The 16971-nt window shown below is 49.1% G+C and overlaps 1 long non-coding RNA gene across 1 annotated transcript; it reads right to left on the bottom strand.

Moving 5' to 3' along the window:
* Nucleotides 1-368: 368 nt before the first annotated feature.
* LOC119373888 (uncharacterized) lies at nt 369-15567 on the bottom strand. The gene is made up of 3 exons (XR_005180006.2): nt 15490-15567; nt 7834-7872; nt 369-732 (listed from the first exon to the last, which is right to left on the bottom strand). It is a non-coding gene; the product is annotated as an uncharacterized LOC119373888 (long non-coding RNA).
* Between the last annotated feature and the right edge of the window lie 1404 nt (nt 15568-16971).

Genomic DNA, 16971 nt, shown 5'->3' with positions numbered 1-16971 from the left:
TGCACGCGCAACTGGTCATACCTCTCACATAGTTCTGTCATGTTGATGGCAGTTGGAGGAATCTTCGTGAGTAGCATTCACAATGCGTCGTCCATAAGATCCTGTATTGTATGTTCTTACCTTCTATGCCATCGACTTGTTCAGCTATTTTCAATGGAGAACTATGCATTTTATGTACATGTGAACTTATCTTTAATATGTGTGTATAGAGCACGCAGATGCTGTTTCTTAAACGAAGTTTTTCCATCGCTTGCGAGCAACGAAATTTTAATAACGTTGGTGTTGTAGATGGACTATGTAGTAACATTGATTTCCAGGTTCAGAAATTATAGTTCCGGCAATGTCTGACAGAATGTGAGAGGGTCTTGTAATAAATATTCAACACTTCACAACTTGATTTCGTCGAACGGCTTGTTCAGGAGGTGGGCGAAAGGCCGGTCGTCACATGCATTCCGCCGAGTAGCAGCCGTGGGATTATGCTGTTAGTGGCTCTACTCAGTTATAATTCGGTTATTACATACCTTATGAACAGTCATTGTTGTTTTAATTGTAATATCAGAGACGACTAGCCTCGCCTTCCCACAATACATGTTTGCACGCACATTTCCGGGCTAATAAATGAATTGCAATTTCCGAGCTGCCCTCCTTGATCACACCGGCGCAGACGTGGATTATAGTGATACATGTAAGGAGCCACTGCATATCGTCCTCCTCTCCACGGGCAGTAACAACCTGCAAACGAAGAGTAAAACAAAAAAAAAGATATTATTAGTTTAATTGCTAAACTAAAATTACCGGCTTGACTTGCAGCCATGTATTTAACATTGTTTTCTTTACATAATTTTAAATGTTTAAATTTTATAAAGGTATTTGTACATCTAAGTGTGTCTCTGTCAGGCAGCGCGATTTATTTATCCCTAAAGCTTCGTGACACTTGCCGCAATAGAACAAAAGGAGGGCAATTTTTTAGGCTAGGATCTTTTTCTTTTTAACACGACAAAATGAACACAAGATAAATATTATATAGGGTTTACGTGCCCAAAGCACCATATGATTATGAAGCACGCCGTAGTGGAGGGCATAGGAAATTTAGGCCGTCTGGCGTTTTTCAACGTTCACTGATATCGCAGAGTACATGGGCCTCAAGCATTTCGCCTCCATCAAATGCGACCGCCGCACCTGGCAAAGAACGCGCGACCTTCGGGTCAACAGCCGAGCGCCGTAAGCACCGTACCACCTACGCTTACAATCCAACAGACAATTAGGCCAACGAAAGCATGGAAAACTTCTTTGTTGTTTCGAACTGGAGTGTATCAAAGGGAAAGTAATTAGTGTGGACAAAAAAGCACGGTTTTCATCGGTAGGATCCGAACGCAAATGTAATATCCTGGGAGTTGCATTCGAAGATTGTGCATTGGGAACCCAACAACGCTAACGGTGCTTCTTCGTCCATTTTAGCTCCTTGTATTTTATTACCCAACAGTTAAAAGCAACAAGTAACGTCCCCTATGCTTTCCTTTGCTTAGATGTCTGTTAGATTCATTTGCTTCTCGCAACGGATAGGTTTCTGAATATTTTGGGCCAGGGAACGTAAATGAAGGGCGTTATTTGCAATAAAGGTGTCATGAAGCGTACTGTATCCGTTGCTGCTTTCAAACTGGCAAATCGAGGTTTACACATTTCAGGAATATATTACATCCCAATGCAATAGCTGCATTTTCAATGCAGAGGCGCAGTGTCTCGACAGCAGCCGTCGGTTGTAGTAGGCGAAGGTGCCGTCTAGCGAACCCTTGCCATTGGGCGAATAGGCTGGTCACTGGCTGTGCGGAGAGAAAGTCTGGCAAAGGTCATCTTGATTTTATGACGCAAGCATTGAAATGTCGTGTCAATAACACACATGGCGACTCCTGTGCCCACGAGTGCAGATGTGCAGACACCTTCCACAAAACTTCTATTACATTGGAGGGGATCCAATGCGGACAAAGATTTCGCAGTCCTTGCCTCTTCGAGTGCGACTGTTTACCTTCATCTTCCCATGTAACAAGCTGCGGCTGCATAGTTAATATGGTGGAATGGGGTAGAGACGGGGAATAGGGTAGAGACGGCGATATTGCACGCCGATGACACAACGTAAGGTGGGTCGTAATGTGGACGAGTCGGACGGATTGTCAAGGATGACGCGGTGCTAAAGGTTGCACTTGATTACATTAACGTGCGACATGACCGGCGCAGCCGAAGGCAAACCACCTAAGGCGCTTATCTGAAGTACGCTACCTGTTCGCTGTAGATGACCCCGTCCAGGTCAGAGGACGCGCAGCATGTAGTGGCTGGTGACAGGTTCGTACGACAGGTTGCACTCGGGGCCTGGCTACGGCGTGTGCATAACTCAGGGGTACACGCGGAAGGGTGGGTGAGCGGTTCTGGCACCGGGACCTGTTGGGGTGGTGGAACGAGTTCAGCCTAGCTCGATGGCACAGGCGTGGATGGGTGTAGGCGGTGGTCTAGCAGAACATCAGTGATATCTTGCTCGATGGCGCGGTGGAGCGGAGGCGTGAAATTCAAGGTGACCTGTTGTGCAAGGCCTGCTGTGTAGACCCTCCACTATGTACTTGATAATCATATAATGAATACCTGAATACGTCAAAATAAAACAACAAGTGGGTGTAGCAATGGCCACCTCTGAAAATCATCGTCCCGATGCGTAAAACAGAACATGGAAGTGAAAAAAAATATTCGAAAAAACAACAATGGAGCTAGCAAAAGCAGAGTCCTCAGGTTCCTCAACGCGCATAAAATGGCTTGAGGCAAACGACGTGAACGACGTCAGGTCGTGCGCTGCGCCACTGAGAGTTTGTGATACCGCCAGGTACACCCTCGTAGGTTAGTGCACCGAGACGTCGTAGCACCGTGTATGGCATGAAGTATCGCCGAAGAAGCTTTTCACTGAGTACACGTCGGCGTATCGATCTGCAGACCCACACACGGTCACCGGTCTGGTATTCCATGTGGCGTCACCGAAGATTGTAGTAACGGCTGTCGATCCTCTGCTTCTTCTTTATACGCAGGCGGGCGAGCAGTCGAGCTTCTTCGGCACGTTGCAAAGAAGTGGCGACGTCGAGATTTCTTCTTCGGTAAAATCTGGTAGCGTTGCGTCGAGCGTCATTGCCGGGTTTTTCGATGACGGTGACGCCTTCAAGGTCTGCTGGTTCTTCGGTGCCGACGGAAATGACGAAGCTGGACAGAGGCGGAATGGTGACGTGCTCTTCTATCACGTTCAATGTTGCGGTCCCTGGCGTCGTGTTCGGCGGCAGCGCCTTTTCTGAGGTTAGTGTTATCCACTCAGACCTCAGATCGATTACGGCGCCGTGGTGACGTCGGACGTCCATCCCAAGTATCACATCCCTGCAGCAATGTTGTAAGATTGCAAAGTTCGCAGGGTAAGTCCGGTTTTTGATGGTGACTCTTGCGGTTCTCCAGCCGGAGTTATTAGATGGCCTAAAGCGGTCCAGATTGCGGGGCCTTGCCAAGCAGCTCTAACTTTCTTCAATTTTGTGGCAAACGGTCCACTGACGACGGAATAGTCGGCCGCAGTGTCGAGGAGAGCAGGGACGTTATGGCCGTCGAATAGTACGTCGAGGTCGCTAGTCCGTCGCCTTGCATTTCAGTTAGGTTGCAGCGTTGGATGACGGCTACGTCGATTTGCTCCGCGGCTTCCACGTTGCGTCGTCAGGTCTTCAGAGCGCGTAGTTGCGACGTCAGGGCTCTGTTCGGCTTGCGGCGCGTTCTTTAGATTTCGTCGCGGCGTCGTCATTGGCGGCGGAGGATATTCGATATTTCGTCGTACAGCAACCGCACCTCCATTGGTTACTGCCCTTAGTTTTCCGGATACGGGCCCCGGGTTGGACCAGTGTACTGGCGGTGCTGCGGTGAGACATAGCGGCATGGAGACAGCAAACGGGAAGGTTGTCGGGGTGTCCACTGCGCTCCTGCTAGGTATAGTCGGCAATGTCGCGTGGTCGTTCATCCCGCTGTGAACGCGGCGCGTCAATGGTGAAGCCACGCAGTCCCAACAGATGGTGCTCGCAGCGGCGGTAGGTGTGGCCTGTTTCTCCGCAATGGTATCATAGTGAGTGGTGGTCGGGGGCGCGCCAAACGTCGGTCTTCCTCGGCGTGTATCGCTGGCCTGCTGGCGGACGGTGTGACTTCAGTGGTGGCGGCGGTGGGGCTTGCGGCGGAAATGCTGTGGTAGCGCGGCATCTTTGCGTGGACGAAGAGCGGGGGTTTTGCTCCGGGCAACAGCAGCGTAGCTCATTGCTTGCAGCTGCGGCTGCGCTGGCTCGGGGATGCCCAGCGACTGCTGGATTTCCTCTCGGACGACGTCTATGATCGAGGCAACTTTACCTGGCACGACGGGAGCATTCGACGAATTTTTTCTTCGTCTACAGCCCTTATGGTCTCGCGCAGATCGTCGGTGTCGACGGCTTGAACCGCTGCGCTGTCTTCGATCAACCAGCTGTTGTACTGGCGGGTTCGCATTTCCAGCGTCTTCTCTAGTGTTGTTGCCTCCGAGAGAAATTCCTCCATGGTATTCGGTGGATTTCTCATAAGGAAACGAACCTTCTTCTTTTCAGGCATATTGGGGTCTGTGTGGCGGAAAATACGGGTGATATCTTCCCTGAAGAGTGTGATGTTTTCGTTGGGGAGCTGGACGCGAGTTTCAAGCAGGGCTTCGGCCCCCTCTTGAGGACGACGCTAGTGAATGTGATCAAGAACATGGTTTGGTAAATGTCCCGTGATGTTAGAATGGATTCTTGGTCCTAGCAGCGCCTTCTAAGGCGAAATAGACATGCTACAGCTTGTCTTCATTGCTCCAGCGGCTCAAGAGGGCGACCCGGTTGTATGTTTCCAGCCAGCTTTCAGGGTCCTCGCTCGATGACCCACGGAATTTCGGCGGCTCCCTGGGATGCTGAAGCAGGATTGGCGTAGGCTGCACAGGTGCTGTCATCGTGGCCACTTGCTTTCTCGTCTTTGCTTTTGTAATGTGTGGTAGGGATACGAACTCGGGTTGTAGTTCTAGCTGCCTGTGGCTAGCTCCACGATCCAGGATGTCTATCGGATCTTCTTGTTAAAGACGTGGACTTGGATCACGGTCTTGCTGGGGCGTCCCAAACATGGACGAAGCAGCACCTCCACCAGATGTCACGGGGTCGTGACGGGGACGAAGGCAGCAGTCGGCGTGTCCATGAAAAACTCTTTATTTGGCCAAACTTGTGGCCGGGACACGGAAGGTCCAACTACAGCGATACACATTGTACATTGATAGCGGCGCCGGCCGTCGAAAAACTGATGGTCGCTAGGACGAGACATCTTTTATACATCATGCATCGAACTTTCCAGTCTTGTCACTGGTGGTCGTACGAGCTCTGGAATAATCTTGACTATTCGCGTCATGTACGCAATTATAACAAATTGATCTACTACAATCGCGAAGCTTCTCGAACGCTGTGGCTCGGTCAGCGTCGAGCGTTGCTAACCGCCCTTGAGGGTCAAACCCGAATACATCAAAATAAAACAAGAAGCGGGCGTGGCAATATTGTGGTTTTGGGGCGTTAACCTTTCCACGGTTTACGCCATACAAGTACGGCGTCACCTAACAGCCAACCAAGGGCTTACGCCGTCCATATACATCAGTATCTGTATGTTCAAAAGGCGCACCTTTTTCTTATCATTTATTTTGCGTGGCAGGTGCTGCCGCACTTTGGGAATACGTCAAAATTTTTGTTCACGTGTTGATGTCTCTACGTTGTTTTTTTTTCTTTCCAAAGCGGCGCGCCGGCTTTCGCTTGCGCAGTCAAGCGAACGCGCGCGGTGCTGCTGGTTTCGGTTTCGTCCTTCGAGTAGTTATCGCTTCTCGCGCCCGCAAAGCATATGGCAGTGTTGTTGACCACTTGTTACTGTCTCGTTTATTGCTGACCGGGGAGCGATTGCTTATTATTCCGTGCGGCACTAAATTACACAAACAATGCCGCCAAGGTTGCGTTTCTTCTTTCGGGGACACAGACAGAATACCTCCGTGTCATTGGCGACAAAACGAAGGAATAATATAGCTTTTTCTCTCGTTTTGCTTTCCTGGCGGGCGCACAACCACACTGTTTTCCTCCGTGCGCTCGCTCACGCAGTTCACTTACCCTATGGAAGTGCGCGCTGGTTGCTCTGCTGCTGATCAGTCGAGCGGCGATTCTTCCGATGTGTACTAATCCCAAAGTGCCGAATAAGAACCTGATTTATTGGATGTCTGTTCGTCAGACGAGGATTTACTTATGAGTTCAGACTGGGGTGATGATCAAGGAGCGACATTCAAAAAGCAGGCCCGGTGTGACAATCGCGAACTCGATCAAAGGTGACTATTTCCCAGTTTTTAGGTTAGTGCAACAACATTTTTTTGCTAAAAAGTAATCTGGTGTGCTTATTTTTGTATGTCGATGAGCTATGTTTAATAGAACGCGTGATTTCTTTTTGTAAAAATCTCAATAAGTGTTTCTTAGGATTTTGATTGATGTTACGAATAAGCCATCTGTATGTAATAACAAAAATGAATTTTTATCACTATACGCTCACGCAAGAAAATTTTAGACAATTTGTTCCTGGAGCAGAATCATCTGAAGACTTTATTAAGCAGTAAAAATAGACATTTTTGGAGTGAATTTCACAAAGCAATATGACCCTCAAAGGGTAAACCCAAATTATTTGTATTACTGTCAGGTATTTACTCCCCGTTAGACGAACTATTTCCCCGTTGGTATAACGACGGCAGTTAGACCAACTTTGCATATTTTCGGCTTAGCGTGTACGCAACCATTCTGTTACACGCATAACCACAATGTTATGCAAACCGCACCCGAGTGTCTGAGTACCTTCCAGATTTTAAGAAACCTCTAATTAAACTGTGCACCGTACGAGAACGATAGGTTTTATTCCTGAACTATCCTGGCCACCAGCGATAACGCTTGAATTTCGACGCCGCAGGCATAAAATTCCGACGCGCTTCACTGGTGATAACATTCCCCGATGGCCTGCTGCTGTTCTCGGTGCTATCAATTTTCAGCGTGAATTGCTTGTACCTTGACTTTTCATTTGTTGGGTAGATGTTCACTGCAACGCAGAAATTTGTATTTTCTTGCCAGTTTTGTTGCATTTTTCACCGTCACAACTATGTGTGAATATATATATTGTAATGATGACAAAGCGGCGCTCGTTCTCGGCCACAGGCACGGCCAGGAGAAGAGGAAAACGAAGCCTGTCCAGAGACAGGGCCCTGTGTTTATGTATCTTCCTTATATATATATATATATATATATATATATATATATATATATATATATATATATATATATATATATATATATATATATATATATATATATATATATATATATATAGGAAGAGAGAGGGAAAGAGATTCAGTGGAGCTGCGAAGAACTGTCGTTCCATTATTGTAATATAAATAATTGCTGGCGTTTTACGTCCCCACACCATGATGTGAATGTGAAGGACACTATAGTGGACGTTCCGGAAATTTCAACCATATGGGGTTCCTTAGCGTTCACCTAAGTCAAAGTACACGGGCATCTATCGTTTCGTCTCCATTGAAATGCGACCGTCCTTGCCGGGATTCTATCGCGTGTCCTTTTGTTCTGCAGCCGAGGACCACCGATTTCTAATTGAAATTGGTGGTATAGGTACTCACGGTCATCTTTATCAAAAATGAACTAATTCTGCTGGAATAATGATATTGCGGCAAGAATGCAAGTTGCGGAGCACACAAACGCATACCTGTTGGAAAATTGCAGTCGTCTTCAAACTTGTTGCAGCCTGAACAAAAAAAGAAATCAAGCTATAAATATTGAGGCCTAGCCTACCATATAATATATTTTTGTAATTAGAATTGCGAACTCACAGAAAATAATGATTCGCACCACCCTTTTATTTCGGCGGTGTAAATTTGAGCTTTAAAACAGTAGCTTGCTCGCTGATATTTCCTCAAACGTTCAAATTTAACGTCCGTGAATTTGTGTTTATGAAACCATTAGATAGTGAATATTTTGCGATTTTAGAAAAAAACGATCAGGAATAAAAAAGCGTGCACATGAAACAAAATTAAATAGAACCATGATCTCATCTTTTTTCTTCTCAATTTTGAAGACAGCCATTTTGTAACAACGAGCAGAGAACAGAAATACTAAGAGGAGGTGCGAAACTACAAGTAGCGATAATCGTCTCGCCATTTGTGTAAACTGTTCCCATACCTCATTTGTACCTATTTTCCGATAATGTGTGAGAGAGGATAAGTACATTCTTCAGTAATAGCAACAGAAATTTCCACTGAATGCCTAACACAACAGTCACGAGAAAAGGCAGTCGTGTACGCGTTGTCCTGATGATACGTATATCAGGATACAAGTGTCTTTATATTTGATCTACAAATTTCTTTATTATAGCTAAGCCGCAATATATTGTCACGTGGTCGCGACGCTGACGAAGCCCGCAGGCGAGGTGTCCAAGATGAAACTCTTTATTTGGACGAACTTGTGGCCGAGGAACGGAAAGTTAATTTACAGCAATACACACGGTATGTCCTGATAGCGGCGAACAGAGCGTCGACCGTCGATCAACTGACAAGCGGTCAAGCGCGTCGGCTTTTATACAGGCGCTTTCGAACTTTCCAGCTATATCGCTGGTGGCAGCGGTATCTCTCGACAAAGCTGGAACATTCGCGTGCAGCGCGCAATCTTAACAACACGATCTACCACAATCGCGAAGCTTCTCGAACACTGCTTCGCGGACAGCGTCAAGCGTCGATAACCGTCCTTGCTGGTCACACCGGAATACATCAAAATCAAACAAGAGGTGGGCGTGGCATTGCCCTCCTCTGAAAAAGCATCGTTCCGATGCTTGTGAAAGGACATAGAAGAAAACGAAAAACAAGCGCATACACAAATAAATTCAATAACAAATGAAAAAGTAGAGTCCCCAGGTTCGCTAACGCACAAAAACGGCTTAAGGCCTTAAGGCACACGACATGGACGACTTCAGGTCGTGCGCGGCGTCGCTGGGAGTTCGTAATGCCGTCCGGGATGACCTCGTAATCAAGAGCGCCGAGACGTCGAAGAACCTTGTATGGCCCGAAGTATCGCCGAAGTATCGCCGAGTTTTTCGCTAAGCCCACGTCGGCATACCGGCGTCCAGACCCAGACACGGTCGCCGGGCTGGTATTCCATGAAGCGTCCACGAAAATTGTAGCGATGGCTGTCGATGTGCTGCTGGGCCTTGATGCGCAGGCGGGCGAGCTGTCGAGCTTCTTCGGCACGTTGTAAGTAACCGGCGGAGTCGTTGTTTTCCTCGTCGGTGACGTTCGCTAGCATGGCGTCGAGCGTCGTCGCCTGGCTCCTTCCGTAGGCCAACTTGTACGGCGTCATCTGCGTTCTTTCTTGGACAGCAGTGTTGTAAAGGAAGGTCACGTACGGAAGGACGGCGTCCCATGTCCTGTGCTCAACGTCGACGTACATGGCCAGCATGTCGGCGATAGTCTTAGATATTCGGTGAGGTCTGCGGGTGGTAAACGGTGGTGTGGCGGTGGCTCGTCTCGCTGTATTTGAAGATCGCCTGAGTTAGGTCCGCAGTAAAGGCGGTCTCTCTGTCTGTGATGAGGACCTCTGGGGCGCCATGACGCAAGACGATGTTCTCCACGAAGAACTTGGCTACCTCGGTGGCACTGCCTTTGGGCAAGACCTTTGTCTCGGCGTAGCGGGTGAGGTAATCAGTTGCTACGACGATCCACTTGTTGCCGGAACTAGACGTCGGGAACGGCCCCAGTAGGTCCATCCCGATTTGCTGGAACGGACGATGGAGTGGTTCGATTGGCTGCAGAAGTCCCGCTGGCCTAGTCGGCGGTGTCTTCCGTCGCTGGCAATCTCAGCAATTCTTAACGTTGTGGGCGACGTCTGCAGCAAGGCGTGGCCAGTAGAAATTTCCTGTATTCTGACGAGCGTGCGGGAAACGAGGTGTCCAGCCGTCGGCTCGTCGTGTAGGGCCTGGAGGACTTGTGGTCGTAATGATGAGGGCACAACGAGAAGGTAGTCGGTTCGAAGTGGCGAGAAGTTTGTCTTCAGGCGAACGCCGTTCCGTAAATGTGACTGCAGTCCTTGCTTGAATACCTTCAGAACAACGGCCGTCTTGCAATCGAGGTACTCCATAAGGTCCCCCATTTCCGCGTCGGCTCGTTGCCTTTCGGTGAAGTCGTCGGCACTTATAGTTCCGAGGAAGCAGTCATCGTCGTCGTCTTGCGGCGGCGCGTCGACGGGGGCACGAGACAGGCACTCGGCGTCAGAGTGCTTTCGTTCGGACTTGTTCACGACGGTAATGTTGAATTCTTGAAGCCTCAGACTCCATCGTGCGAGACGACCTGAAGGGTCCTTCAAGTCAGCTAGCCAACATAAGGCGTGATGGTCACTGACAACTTTGAAGGCCCTGCCATAGAGGTAGGGGCGAAACTTTAACGTAGCCCATAGGATGCCAAGACATTCCTTTTCTGTTGTGGAATAGTTGGCTTCTGCCTTGGATACTGACCGGCTAGCATAACTGATAACCCTTTCTAGCCCGTCAGTCTTTTTGCACAAGGCTTGCACCGAGTCCTACGCTGCTTGCGTCTGTGTGTATTTCCGTATCGGCGCAATCGTCGAAATGCGCAAGTATGGGTGGCTTCTGGAGGCGTCGTTTAAGTTCTTCAAAGGCTTGTGCTTGCGCCGTTTCCCACCTGAATTCCACGTTAGTCTTCGTGAGAAGCGTGAGTGGCTCGGCGATTCGTAAAAATTTCTGTAATAGGCGCATAAGCCGAGAAATCGGTGCACGGCCTTCTTGTCCGTGGGTGGCGCGAAGTCGTCAATGGCAGCTGTTTTCCTCGGGTCTGGGCGCACTCCAGACTTGCTGATCACATGACCCAGAAACAAGAGCTCGTCTTACGCGAATCGGCATTTTTCTGGCTTCAGGGTCAGTCCAGGGGTCTTGATTACTTGGTGTACTGCCTCAAGCCGCCAGAGATGCTCGTCTAAGGTCAAGGAAAACACTACGACGTTGTCGCAATACACAAGGCACGTCTGCCACTTCAATCCGGCCGTTACGGTGTCCATGACGCGCTGGAACGTCGCAGGTGCCGAGCAACGACCGAAAGGCATGACCTTGAACTCGAAGAGGCCGTCGGTGTTATAAAAGCGGTCTTTTCTCGGTCTCTTTCGTCTACTTCGATCTGCCAATAGCCGGTCTTGAGGTCCATCGACGAAAAGTACGTCCCTTTGTGAAGTCGGTCCAGGGTGTCGTCTATCCATGGGTGGGGGTACACGTCCTTCTTCGTGATTTTATTCAGGCGCCGATAATCAATACAGAAGCGAAGTGTCCCGTCCTTCATCTTCACTAACACCACGGGTGGCGCCCATGGACTCTTTGAAGGCTGGATGATGTTTTCGCGTAGCATTCCGTCGATTGTTTCTTTATGGCCTCACGTTCTCGCGTCGAAACTCTGTAGAGGCTCTGACGGAGTTGTCAAAATTTTCTTCTGTTATAATGCGGTGCTTAGCAAGGGGCTTTTGTCGGACCCGCGATGCCGACGAGAAACAGTCCTTGTACTGCAGGAGCAGGGTTTTAAGCTGGTCTTGCTTGACGTTCGGAAGGCTCGGGTTGACGTCAAAATCCGGTTCGGGACCTCTATTCGTCGAAGCAGTTTCGGCAGCATTGAAGAGGGCGAAAGCATCGCTGGCGGCTACACATTCGTCGATGTAGGCAACCGTCGTACCAATGTTGAGGTGCCTATATTCGTGGCTGAAGTTTGTCAGCACTACCTTTGCTTTGTCGTCACGCAGCTAGGCTATACCTTGTACGACGTACATTTGACGGTCCAGGATTATATGCTGATCATCCTCGATGACGCCTTCAATATTCGCAGGTTTTTCGGTGCCGACTGAGATAATGACGCTGGAGCGCGGCGGAACGGTCACCTGCTCTTCTGTCACATTCAATGCATGGTTCCCTGGCGTCGCGTGGGGCGGGAGCGCTTTCTCTGAGGTTAGTGTTATCGACTCAGACCTCAGGTCGATGACGACGCCGTGGTCACTTAGGAAGTCCATTCCAAGTATCACATCCCTGGAGCAGTTCTGTAGGACTACAAAGCTCGCAGGATAAGTCCGGTTATTTATGGTGACCCTCGCCGTGCAGACACCAGTCGGCGTTATCAGGTGTCCTCCAGCCGTCCGGATTTCGGGCCCGCTCCAAGCGGTCTTTATTTTCTTCAGCTTGGTGGCGAATGGCGCACTGACGACGGAATAGTCGGCTCCAGTATCGACGAGAGCGGTGACGTTGTGGCCGTCGATCAGAACGTCGAGATCAGCAGTGCGCCGTCTTGCGTTGCGGTTACGTCGCGGCGTCGCGTCACGGCTACGTCGTTTTGTACCGCTGCTTCCGCGTTGAGTCGTCAGGTCTGCTTCCGGTAGCAAAGTTTTGTCTTCAGGACGTCGTTCGGCGTGCGCCGGGGGCTCGGAAATTCGTCGCGGCGTCGTCGTCGACGGCGGAGGATCTTCAGCAGTTCGTCATTCAGCAACCGCACCTCCATCGGTTGCTGCCCTTAGTTTTCTGGATACGGGCTAGGCGACAGGCCCCGGTTTGGGCCAGTGTACAGCCGGCGGTGCGGTGACATGTAGCGGCCGGGCGACGGCGAGCGGGAAGGTCGTCGTTCTTGCCACTGTGTTCCGTTGAGGTAGTCGTCGATGTCGCGAGGCCATTCGCCTGGCTGCGGGCGCGGCGCGTTGACGGGAATCCGCGTAGCCCCATCGTTCGGTACTGGCAGCGGCGGTAAGTGTGACCGGCCTCCCCGTAGTGGTAGCAGAGCGGGCGGTTGTCAAGGGCGCGCCAAACGGCGGTCTTCCTCGGCGTTTAACGCTGGTCGGCTGCGGGCGGTATGACCTCGGTGCTGGCGCCGGTGGTGCCTGGCGGCGGAACTACTGTGGCGGTGCGGCGTCTTTTCGTGGGCGAGGAGAGGGGCGTTGCGTCAGGCTGCAGCAGCACTGCTCATTGCTTGGAGCTGCAACGGTGCCGGCTGAGGAGCACCCAGTGACTTTTGGATCTCCTCGCGTACAACGTCAGCAATCGACGTGACTTCGGGTGGTGCCAAAGGTGCGAGCTTTCGCAGCTCCTCTCGCACGGTGGCTCGGATAGTTTCACGCAGGTCTTCGGAGCAGAGTGGTCGAACGTCTGCGTTCGCTGGCGTCGAGCGGCAATTGAATTGTCGGGTGCGCATCTCCAGCGTCTTTTCAAACGTCGTCGCATCGGAGGTGAATTCCTGGACAGTACTCGGTGGATTCCGCATCAGACCCGCGAACAGCTCCTGCTTTACTCCTCGCATGAGGAACGAACTACGTGTGGCTCTGTTAGCCAAAGAAGACGTGTTTATGATGGTGTGCGGTCAGTCGATCGTCGCTTTGGAAGAATCCGATGACGACACCGTGTGAGCAAGTCACGACGACGGTTGAGCTATGACGATCAACGCTGGAGCTGGCGTGAGTGTTTCCTTGAAGAGAAGCATTCGATTACCGTCCTAGTATTGTGGACTAGATACGCCATTGTTTATTCAGGACTTTAACCGTCGTTGAATAGTTGTAATGCATGCGATTGCATTTGTAGCGTGTGATTTGTTTGTTTAGCTCCCGTTGTGTAAACACTATCTGAATTATATTGTGAAGTTGTAACTGGTACCAGCCGAGTGTGCATGTGTTTGTATTTTTTGTATTGCCTTAACTGAGAATATATTTCGTTTTCGTTTGTGTTATCGACTCTCGGCTCTGACTCGGTCTTTGGACCACAACCGGCGTTCGCTGGCGCACCAAAGGACCAACTCTAAATTGTCCGCGCTTTCGTGGTGCGTTTTCGGAGGGCCTTGACGGCAGCCCTTAGAGTCCGCCCGGCGATTGCCGATCCCGATTAACGGGATCAGGGACAATGTCTTGCTCGCGACTTGGGCCCGGTTCACGGCTTGACGGGGGCGTCCGGTACATGAAAGAAGCAGCACATCTACCAGATGTCACGTGGTCGTGACGCTGACGAAGACCGCAGGCGAGGTGTCAAAAATGAAACTCCTTATTTGGCCGAACTTGTGGCCGAGAAACGGAAAGTTAATTTACAGCAATACACACGATATGCACTGACAGCGGCGAACAGAGCGTCGACCGTCCCTTAACTGACAAGCGGTCAAGCGCGTCGGCTTTTATACAGGCGCTATCGAACTTTCTAGCGATATCGCTGGTGGCGGCGGTATCTCTCGACAAAGCTGGAACATTCGCGTGCGGCGCGCAATCTTAACGAAACTATCTACTATAATCGCGAAGCTTCTCGAGCACTGCTTCGCGGACAGCGCCAAGCGTGGATAACAGTTCTTGCTGGTCAAACCGGAATAGATCAAAATAAAAGTGGGCGTGGCAATATGTTCTTGAGATTGTCAGGCCATTTGTGATTGGCGTCCAGTAATGTGTTCCCCAATGCTTCATTCCGACGAGGCGACCTTTTTTTAGAACGTCGACTCCATTAATCCAAAGCATATTTAATGTATGTGATCCGTTTTGGAAGCACTCTACTTTTTTGACGTATGCGGACTACTGTCGCTTCAAAGATAATACGTAAACGTTGCTAAGGAGACTCTGCTTAAAGGACAGCTTTATTTCGCAACGGAGACGTAATCGGCAGCATTTGACCTTCAGCTTTCTACGTAACCCAAGGGCAAACATGTTTACACTGTGGTTCGCGGAAGGCTGAATTACGGCGTAATAGGCACTTCACAATCGTACTTGAAGTAGCCAATCTTGGATAGTTGAAAACTACCTATATTATCCGCACAAATATTACTTTCGTCGTGGCATGCTTGCGGGGTCTACCAAGAAGAAAAGCCTCGCTAACATATCAGAAGTGGGCCCAAGAGCGCTATGGCGTTCTGCTCTTGTGGGCGAAGCTCAAGCGTCCTCCAAGTCTGTCGTACGTGTTTTAAAAATGTGAGAAATTGCCATGCGCACTCATCCCTTTTATTTTAAAGTACTCGGGCTTCACCCGCAAGTGAAACTATTACGACCGCTCATCGCAGGTCGTGCCAAAGTGTCTGGAAATTGCGTATGTTCGGTTGAGATTACGCGCAGAGCACGGGTGGTCTTGTTTATTCTCGTACTAACGTGAAAATGCCAAAAGATTCGATAGGGTACATACAAAACCCGGCGCATTCCACACAAGAGCAGATTACCGACGGCCAACGACCCTTACCGCCGCTTTAACAGTTCAGCATGCATTGCTTGTACTTTGGCATTTCATTTCCTGGGCACAATTTCGCCCAATGAAGAGCTTTGCCTTGAGCAGCCCGAATGCCGCCTTCTACACCTTCAAGACAACGTGAAAATGTATCCTTACCAACTGGGTCTCTCCGTTCCTCCAGACCTAGGGTTGCATACGCCCCTACAAAACATAACGTCGGCAGCAATACGACGGAGATACTATGCATAAAATACATTACCACGACCAAAGATTCTGTTGAATTTGCGAGAAACAGAAGCAGAAGCTCGTTATAATCGCTCATCATTTTTGACATTTCGCAGCTTGACGGAGCTCAATAAATCAGCAGCCTCATTGACGTTACGGGTGCATAAGTAGTTTCAAATGCGTCAGCACAAACCGCTCCTGAGCTATCATAAGTTCTCGTTACGGCATGAAGTAATATGTTTTTATATTTATATATAAACCGTGCAAAGATCGAGTTGTGGAAGGCTAGTGAACAAGATCATATGTTTATGGGCAGGGCTGGGCAAAGATACTTTGAAATTGTATCGCGATACGATACAAGATACTCAGGCAAAATGTACTTGAGATACAGATACAAGATACTGCCGCAATAATTGTATCCGATACGATACTTGCCAATTGTATCTTAAGATACTTCGATACATTTCCAAATTCGTTATTATAGATCCATAAATTGTAGCAGCAAACTGAATGCACAAAAATGTCTGCTTGAAATTTAATAACTGTGACCAACCTTGTTCAATTTGAATGAAATGTATCTTAGTATCCTAAAAGTTTTGTCCTTCTTGCTCAAAGTACATTAGCTCATTTACGAAATAACTTACTGGGGTTTGTTTAAGCTGCTTAACAGGACATTTCTTTATAAATTTCGCAGAGCGCGATTCTTGCTTTTTTTTTGTAATTGATGGGAGTCGCTGCTCAGCTTGTCGACCAGCTAGCGGGCCATCTAATCACAAGAACTTCAATAAAAAGCCTTGTCACGATGGTGCAAACACAGGCGTGGACGTATACCTTGTCCGTAAGCCACCGCTACGCAATACTGGATCACCGGAGAGGTGTACAGCAGCAACAAAGCTGGTAGCTACATTTTTTATGACGCACACTGTACAAGAGGACATAAAACAGAAATGACTGTTCATATTCTACGTATCTTCTAGTGTAAAGCGTTCGTTATCAATATACTCATTAACGTGCAATCTTTGAACAATTTTTATTCAACGAAAGAACATGTGCAACAAGGAAACGTCGCAGACGTATTGTATTGTCACGTGGTATAGTGTCGATTATGAAGGCGGCAGTCAAATTGTAGAAATGAAACTCTTTACTTAGCTAACTTGAGCCAAGAAAACTAAATAACTGAAAGTAAAAGCAAAGCACGCTCAGCGGTGATAGCGGCGATCACATTCGTCGGTCGTCGGTAATCTTATCATCGGCGGAACGCATCGTCTTTCAAATATCAGGGATCAAAGCTTCCAGCGTTATCGCAGGAGGTCGCGCGAGCTCCTTATTAAACTAGACTACTCTCGTCCTGCGCCTATTTTAACAGAAGAATTGGGAAAAATTGCGAAGCTTCCGAAACATTGTGGGTGCGGC

This window comes from Rhipicephalus sanguineus, chromosome 11 (genome assembly GCF_013339695.2).
Source record: "Rhipicephalus sanguineus isolate Rsan-2018 chromosome 11, BIME_Rsan_1.4, whole genome shotgun sequence".
NCBI lineage: Eukaryota > Metazoa > Arthropoda > Arachnida > Ixodida > Ixodidae > Rhipicephalus > Rhipicephalus sanguineus.
The sequence above is the reverse complement of the archived record's forward strand: the minus strand, read 5'-3'. Positions and strand labels throughout refer to the sequence as shown.